Source organism: Aedes aegypti, chromosome 3 (assembly GCF_002204515.2).
Source record: "Aedes aegypti strain LVP_AGWG chromosome 3, AaegL5.0 Primary Assembly, whole genome shotgun sequence".
Classification (NCBI taxonomy): Eukaryota; Metazoa; Arthropoda; class Insecta; order Diptera; family Culicidae; genus Aedes; species Aedes aegypti.
The window spans coordinates 68,812,501-68,821,282 of record NC_035109.1 but is presented as its reverse complement, the minus strand read 5'-3'; the positions used below and the strand labels follow the sequence as shown (position 1 = coordinate 68,821,282).

The 8,782-nt window shown below is 37.3% G+C and overlaps 1 long non-coding RNA gene across 1 annotated transcript; it reads right to left on the bottom strand.

Annotated features, from left to right (window-relative positions):
• Window positions 1-1,030: 1,030 nt before the first annotated feature.
• LOC110679442 lies at window positions 1,031-3,034 on the bottom strand. The gene is made up of 2 exons (XR_002502488.1): window positions 2,212-3,034; window positions 1,031-1,189 (listed from the first exon to the last, which is right to left on the bottom strand). It is a non-coding gene; the product is annotated as an uncharacterized LOC110679442 (long non-coding RNA).
• Between the last annotated feature and the right edge of the window lie 5,748 nt (window positions 3,035-8,782).

The following is an 8,782-nucleotide window of genomic DNA, read 5'->3' as shown; positions in this document are numbered from 1 at the left end:
GTGCCCTTCCGAATTGCTAGAAGTGCGCAAAAATTAAGACCCTTGTGTAAAAAATGGGTCCTAACATTGCGCATCGCTTTTTTTAAATCAAAATTCAACATATTATATGGAAAATAAATGGAATTACTAGAATATTACCTTCCTTGCAAATACACCGCAAATATACTTTTCACAACACAGTTTTGTTCATAAAAATGTTGATTTTTTGCAGAGCCACTCCTTAGCGCTTGTTCTAAGACGGTGTAAAAGTTGACGTTTATGCGTATGACGATAAGGTTTTTTGTTTATTTACTAACATTAACGAGGGTTTCTTATGTCGTTTTTTTTTATTTACACCGCCTGCACCGTTTTCCCACCGGTGTAGCAAAAGTTGCACCCAAACCGTTCTTTTATTCTGCAGGTAGCACACCGTTTTTACACTCGATCGCCACCGGTGCAGAAAATCCTACACCCTGATCGAGATGGGTGTAGCAGGTAATGCACTCTTTTTACCAATACATATGTAGTTCTTAGCTATCAGTGGCATCCTTGTTTTGGTTGTTTTAGGTAACGAACAAACAAGATGCTTCATTTGTGCTCATTTTCGACTGCGTGGATAAAATGGATTTATTTCAGAATTGAATATTTTTATTCAGTAAAATATGATTTATTATAAGCATTTATAAATGATACAAAAACTGCAATGAGTATAGATTATATATGTATAATAAGTGATACTAATATGTATGAGTTTGTCTTATCAGTATGAACTTTAGCGGCTTATGTCAGAAAATTGAATTCTTCTTTCAGATATTTGGGGAATATTCACAAATTTCATAACGCTGAAAAGGGTGGGTGGGTGTCCTCATGGTGTTACAGCTCATACAAAATTTGTGATACATCCATACAAAAAGTATTACGAGGAAGTGTGTGGGTGTCAAAAATGACCATTTTCGGCGTTATGAAATTTGTGAATGAAACCTTGGATTACATGTATACCAGTAAGTACTACATTAAACACATTTTATTTAATGTCGTTTTCGATTATTCCCGACGGTGCACCGTGCGAGTGTAACAATTGACACCGGAAAATAGAACGGTTTCGGTGCAATATTTTGACAGCGTATGATAGTATTAGTGAAGGCGTCAATCAAAACAAAATGTCATTCTTCAAACAGATAGAACAGCTGTTTCTGTTATTCATGATTTGCTGTAAGGGATTCGGAAACATTAGATTCGTTCGGGTTTTGGATAGTTTGTTAATGGTGTTTACAACACTGGCTGAATGTAAAATGTTTAAATAAATGTTTGGCATATGAACATTAAATTATTTTTCCTGAGAATTGATACCATGAATATATGCTAAAAAAATCTGAATTTTCATATTTCAATAGTGTAAGGACTTATTTAATTTCATCGATCCTCTCTCTGGCTAATAACATCGCCAAAACTCATACTCCCGCAATGTTTCTAGCTCACGATGCAAAAGCTGATTTTTTTTTGTAATAAGGCGAAGAGAGCAACGGAAATCAATCATCATTAGAATTTAATTCTATTGGAAAATCAATGTCGATTACTCGTCAATATTTTTGAAAAACATAGAACCAGAAATTTTGAATTCCGTGCTTAAGATACGGGAACATACAGCTCCAGCCGCTGCTTATTCTATTTTGTTGGCATCCATGAGCAAGTTTCGGAAAATTTGACCGAACTAAAGTGTTTTTAATGTATTACTGTAGTACTGGTATACATGCAATTCAAACACCTGAGAGAAGCCTTCCTTTTTTAATATAAGCCGTAAAAGCTTCTACTGATGAAACATACTCAGTATATCTTATTCTTATAAAACCTGTATTTATTGTAGCATTAATAAATACTAAGAATATTCAATTCCGAAATAAATCCATTTTATCAGAGTCTATGAATGGAGAGTTGCGCGAAGAGACTTCTTTGAATGGTTGTTCTTCTTCGTCTTCGAAAACAGCCCCTATCTGTTTTGCTGGTCTGCTCGATAGGTAGACGGTTTGACAGTTCGATAGGTAGATTTGGTATCACTCTTCGCGCAACTCTCCATTCATAAACTCTGCATTTTATCTGCGTAGTCGAAAATGAGCGCAAATGAAGATCTTGCTTGTTCGTTACCGAAAACAACAAAATCTACCAAAACGACCAAAACAAGAACACCACTGACAGTTAAGATCCATACATGTATTGGTAAAAAGAGTGCATTACCTGCTACACCCAGCTCGATCAGGGTGTAGGATTTTCTGCACCGGTGGCAATCGAGTGTAAAAACGGTGTGCTACCTGCGGAATAAAAGAACGGTTTGGGTGCAACTTTTGCTACACCGGTGGGAAAACGGTGCAGGCGGTGCAAATAAAGAAAAACGACATAAGTCAAATTTTCCGAAATTTGCCCATAGGCAACAACGAAAAACATGGGTGCCAACAAAATAGATTCAGCAGCGGCTGGAGCTGTAAGATCCCATTTTTTAAACTCGGATCGAAAAATCTCTATACTATATTAAAAAAAAAGTCGATTTACAAAAATCCACATTGATTTTTCATTAGGGTTCTAATGCAATGATCGATTTGCGTTGCTCTTTTCGTATTATTACAAAACAACTGATTCACCTGTTGCATCGTGAGATAGAAACATTGCGGAAGTATAAGTTTTGGCGAAGTTATTACTCAGAGAGAGAGGATCGATGAAGTCAAATAAGTCTTTACAGTATTGAAATAAGAAAATTCTGAATTTTAAACATGTTTTATTGAATTACGAAACATGTATTATGGTATGAATTCCCAGGAAAAATGAATTTATTTTCATATACCGAACATTTATTTTCGTCCACGGCATAGTAATGTTCTCAGCCAGTGTTGTAAACACCGTTAACAAACTATACAAAACACAAACGAGTCTGATATTTTCGAATCCCAAACAGACAATCGTGAATAACAGCAACAGCTGTTCTATCTGTTTGAAAAATGAAATTTTAATATTATGAAAATTTATTGGCTTTTCTCGGTGAATGCAATACTGTACTCAGAGTGAAAGGGAGTAACGAAAGTAATGAAATGACAAGATGGATAGAATCGCAAGCGAGCGACGAAAGAAATGAATAGAAGTTGAAAATTTGTTTTTAACAGAGGGCCATAGGGTAAATCGGTATAATGCGTCCCAACCGGGCAATACGCCCCACTTCATTTTCAAGGGATTTAGGCTTCCTTTACACGTAAATATGATTACACATCTTAAATATCCGTGAAAAAATGATGTTGTGCATATAAGATCTTTGAGAAGTATAAAAAAACAATAGAAATACCAAAAATATCGAAAATTAGCTTTTTGGCGTAAAATTTTGGGTCCGATAAGCAAGCCTCGTTGTAAATGAAGCCCATCCTATACTATTGTACTTAGAACAAAAACTTTTACCGGAAGACGACTGCTAATGGACCCTTTTAAGCCTAGCAAGTGGTGGAATTCTCCTTGGAAACATTTCTACAACGCTGCGTACATTTTTCTACGGGAGGGGCATATTGCCCGGTTTGTTTTGAAACGTCAAGATTTGGACCGTTTACAGAAAACGTCTTGTACTCTTTTTAGAAGCTACCTGGCAACAGAAAGTTGCATGCAGAGCATGATCAACTGAGTAAATAACACTTTAACACCAAACACTATAGAAGTAATGCATTTGCCGCTGCGATAGAGCAGTTTTTCGTTAGGGAGGGCGTATTATACCTGTTTACCCTATGTGTGAACAACACAATCGAAACGACAAATCGTTGCCTAACGTCCTGGTCTTGAACATGTTGACATTTTGTTTTGATTGACTTCATCACAAACACCATCATACGCTATCAAAACATTGCACCGAAACCGTTTTATTTTCCGGTGTCAATTATAACACTCGCGCGGTGCACCGTCGGGAATAATCGAAAACGACATTAGTAAACAAATGTATGTCAAATACTTATTTTACATAAACAAACATGTTGCTGAAACTAAATTGTTAAAAAAATCAATGATTAATTATCATTTTTTCGTACTTCTTAAAAATGCGCAAAGTTTGGAGCTGCGCAAAGTTAGGTGCGTACACGGTAGTGCATGATAAAACCCCTCTAAACATGCTCCAAGCCTGGGGGACACTGTTGTTATTGGAAGTTTGTGGATTGTTTATCGTGCCAGTAAAGAAAAACACCTATCCCCAACGGCAAACAAGCGAGAAAATGGATTTTATCATCGCTCTCTCGTTGGGGCTCTCGCTCGCTGCTTCCATTTATCAGACTTGTTACACCTTGCGATACAATGACGATCGTGGACCGCAACAGATGGGATGTTTTTCTTTGCTTGCTTGCTTTGATTTCTCAAATGAGAGCGAATTCTGCAACGCCTGATTCTGAGATTAAGATTGAGAGTATCTCTCACTAATCGCTCTCTGTTACAATCATGATCCACTGCACATCATGAGAGTCTATTTATCGTCTACTGATACAGCTCTGATTATATCGGGGAGATAACAGTGCATATTAAAACCTATCTCAACAAGCCTAGGGGCATTATTGCTCCATGTTCGGGGATTGTCTATCATGCCAGTAAAGTAGAACATCTACCCCCAATGGTAAAAAGCGAGAAAAATGGGTTTTATCATCGCTTTCTCTTTGGGGCTCTCCTTCGCTGCTGCTGTTTATCAAGCTTGTTCCAACTTGTGAAACATTGCCGATCATGGACTGATACAGGTACGATGTTTTTCTTCGCTTGCTTTGATTGTGCTTCGAAATCAATTGAGAACGAATTCTGCAATGGTTCTATCATTTTTCCTCATGAAGATGTTTGAAATATTCCTCCAGGTTTTCATGCAAGGAAACTTCCAGGCGCTACTGCAGAGATTTCCACGGGAATTTCTGGAAGATATTCTGAATTTGTGGATGTTCTGGCCTGTTCTCCACGAGTACTTCAAGAATTCCTTCATCAGTTCCTCGAGAAAGAACTACAGGGATACATTTAGCGATTCGTTCGAAGTTCGCTCCACAAATTTCTCTAGAGATTCCTCCCGCCGTTCACGCAGCGGTTCGTACAGAAATTTGTTCAGTGATTTCTGCTCCTGAGAATCCTTCAGCTGTCCAATGCTGATATTTGTACAGGGATTGTCTCCAGTATTAGTAATTTTGTCTAGAGATGTATCTAAGGAGTTGTCACTATAGAAACCTCTAGACAAAACCATTTCATTTATGAATAATTCCTGCAGTCTGTTCCAAAATATCTGTGTTATGAAAACAGCTTAAATTCAGCAAGCTTAAATTAAGCACACAAATGTGCTTGGTCATCGAGCCAAAAAAAAACTTGCACTGTATAATGCACAAAGGCCACACATTTTTGTAGAAGGTGACGTCGAATATTGTTTAAAGACCTGGTGCAATTATGTAATGGGCATCTACAAGAATCTCAACGGCTCTCGCAAAATCTTTCCGGCGAACTAAATTGTGTCGTGATAAAAGTAGAGGTTTTCAGGCGCATGCATGTGGAGTGATCGAAAGGTAGAAGCAGCACTACAATGAACAAGATAGCGTTTTTGGAGGGGCCGAATTTGTTACCTCAAAAGTTCCATTTGTTATTTCATCTAAAAAAATCCTGCAGTTGGGAAATGCAACCAAACCCACCTTCGCTTTCGTCTCGTTTGAATTTCTTTGAAATCGTCAACATTTCGTTATCCAACTATCCATTAATGTACCCTCATCGATGTTACATTGTACCCAGAATATCCGTTGTAACACTCAAAACATTCAGCATCACAACAACAAACGGACGTAACGTAATATGTAAATATAAGTCACTAGTGTAGGAGAAAAGCTAAGAGCAACTAGTGCTCGGTGCAGCTTGTAACATTATTCTCAGAACCATTGGATTATTGAAAACAATAAGCTACGGAAATCATTATAGGACTTTTCTGTACTTTCGTGACGTTCAACACTAATTTGCAATCCACATACAAATATTTCGAGTCGACAGAATAGAAGCAAGCACCCGAGTCAGCGCCATGCAATATTTGTATATTTGTTGGTTACTATATTATATATGGTATATTTATATTTAATTGGTAAAGCGTTGTTACAGAGCCGCATTGATCAAGTCTCATTGATGCACCGGATTAATTTAGATAACCCAGGACGAAATTTTTGCTCGCGCAAGTGTGTATGTGTTTTGAATGGCGTGTAAGTGTATGGAACGACTGCTGAACAAATAGGTCTTCTCATGGTGTAATGTAAGGAGAAACATAATGCAGTCGCGAAATAGATGAAGATTCGGCTGATGTATTTACAAAACCGTGAATGACAGGGGATACGTAGGAGATGGTTTGTTGAGTTATATTGCAAACCATACGGCTACCACTAGGGCTGACGTGCGAATCCAGCAGTAATGTTTGTTAAGGAATTCTTCGATAGCTACCTACCATAAAGTTTACGTCGTATATATTGGATTGTCGTCTGTTTTAATGATGAAAATACGCGCATTCTCTAGCTGAGTTTAGTCAGACTTTCGTTTCTAAGCATTTAGGGATGATTTCTCCAAGCTACAGAAAGCAAGAAAACCAATAAAATAAGCAAACAATGATCATGACTGGGAATTTAATCGTCTAAGGCGTACCGAAATCGTCATCAACTATATACGGCGGAACAAAATTAACATTTCCGTATGTCTCAAAAATCAAATAATGTGTCTCTAGTTGGATTTATGTAGACCGGATTACGGAATTAACAAACCCATCACTGCTTTGTGTCGTGAATTGAACGAAGTCTATCATCTATTCGATCATTCCATCTCGGCTACAGTGTTCAAAAGCAGACTTAGACGTTTTTCTCTACAGCCAGAATCTGTGGGAGCAAAATTGTGTCGCAATTAGGTGAGTCCTAGTCCAAAAAAAAAAAAAAAAGAAAGTTAAAAGTTTTAAATGATGCTTCTTGAGTTTTCCTTTTTTTTGTTCTCGGGCATCTTTCTTCAATACACAGAGTGACGAATACTGTTGCATATAAACTTGACAAATGATTATTTACTTCATATCTTTGTATAAGTATTTAGTGTGTAGAAATGTCGAATTGTATTTTATTTTTCTTGTATTACTTTCTGTATTCAATCAATTGTATTTTGTTTTTGAAATGATATGGAGTTTTTACGCCCTATTAATTGGACTACATTTCATGCAAAAGGGCTTTTCCCCATCTAAATACTCATTAAGACATCGATCAGTTATGAGATATGAACAAATAAATAAATATCAGATCGATGACTTCAATGTCGCTTTCAGAAATGTTTTCAAGTTGTACCCAATTAAGATTTTATTAATATCGAGTTAACTTTAAACTATGATTTATGATTTTTCTTGATTATCGAATCTACAGAGACAAATAAAAGATAAATTTTCATATGCGACATGATTTGGTTTAAAATGCACGATTAAATATCGATGTGATCTAATTTTTCAGAACAATGCTTTTTTTCAAAAAACATCTAAAAGTATCTATGTTTAATGTATTCGAATCCTCTGAGCAGAATCTCAATAGAGAAACTAAAAAGTAGATTGAAGTACCTTGTACCTTTTAATTCTGTCCTAAATCTAAAAGTATCTTTTTAATATGAAATGTGTTACCGTCAAACGGGGTGACTTATTGCAACACTTTTCAATTTCAATCAACCAAAACCATGAACTAAACGTCGTCTTAAAATCTAAATTCCTTGTAGAACTTTGAATGGCCGGCACGCCTACAGAATGAGATGATAAAAGATTGAATCGAATTATGTTGTCATATCAAAAGTCATCAAAAAGGTGATTTTTTTAACACTTGAAGAGATTTGGTCTTTTTCGGATCTCAAAAGTGGGAAGGAAGTAGTAAATAGAGCTTGATGAACAAATAACAGTTTATTGTAGAGTTGTAATAAAATACGTCTGCTCTTGATGAGGGCTTGATTAGGAATAACAAATCAGGTCGATGAAGATTGGCAGCTCAGATCTTCAAAGGTAACTTTGATCACAGTTGTTGAACGATCGCCACAAATGGTAACTTCGATTACACCCCCTCTCGATCGTGTAACCCTAGATTCTTCCGGAGAGTAGCAAAACAATCACCATCTAGTGCCTTCGTACATATGTCAGCCAATTGATCCTTTGTTCCTATTGGTCGTACGTCAAGCTTCCCTTCGGCAACGTGATCACGGACAAAATGATATCGGTTGTCTATAAGTTTAGCTCGTTTGGACTCCAAATTTTTCGCCATACCGATGGATCCGTGATTATCTTCGAACATCGTAACCGGTTCGATTTGCTTCACTCCTAAATCCTCCAGAATACCTGTCAACCATATAGCTTCGGCAGCAGCACAACTCAAGGCAACGTATTCGGCTTCGCTCGATGACATTGCAACACTTGTTTGTTTCTTGCTAGACCACGATATGGTGTTTCCATAGACTTGAAAAATGTATCCGCTCACTGACTTGCGATCTTCTCGGTCACCAGCCCAGTCCGCATCAGCAAAACCAATAAGCGGCTTCGCGTGGTCGTACCGTTTGATTTCCATCACTATATGTTGAGTTCCTTTTAAATAACGTACGACACGTTTGAGTGCCATCCAGTGCTGTTGATTTGGTTGTTGTTGAAATCTGCCAAGGTACCCAACAGAGAAGCAGATATCCGGCCTTGTCGACATCATCGTGTACATCAGACTTCCTAGAAGCTCTCGATATGGCTCTTGGGTTCGCTCACCTTGGGTTTTATTTAGTTGTAGACCTTTCTCCATAGGACTACGTGATG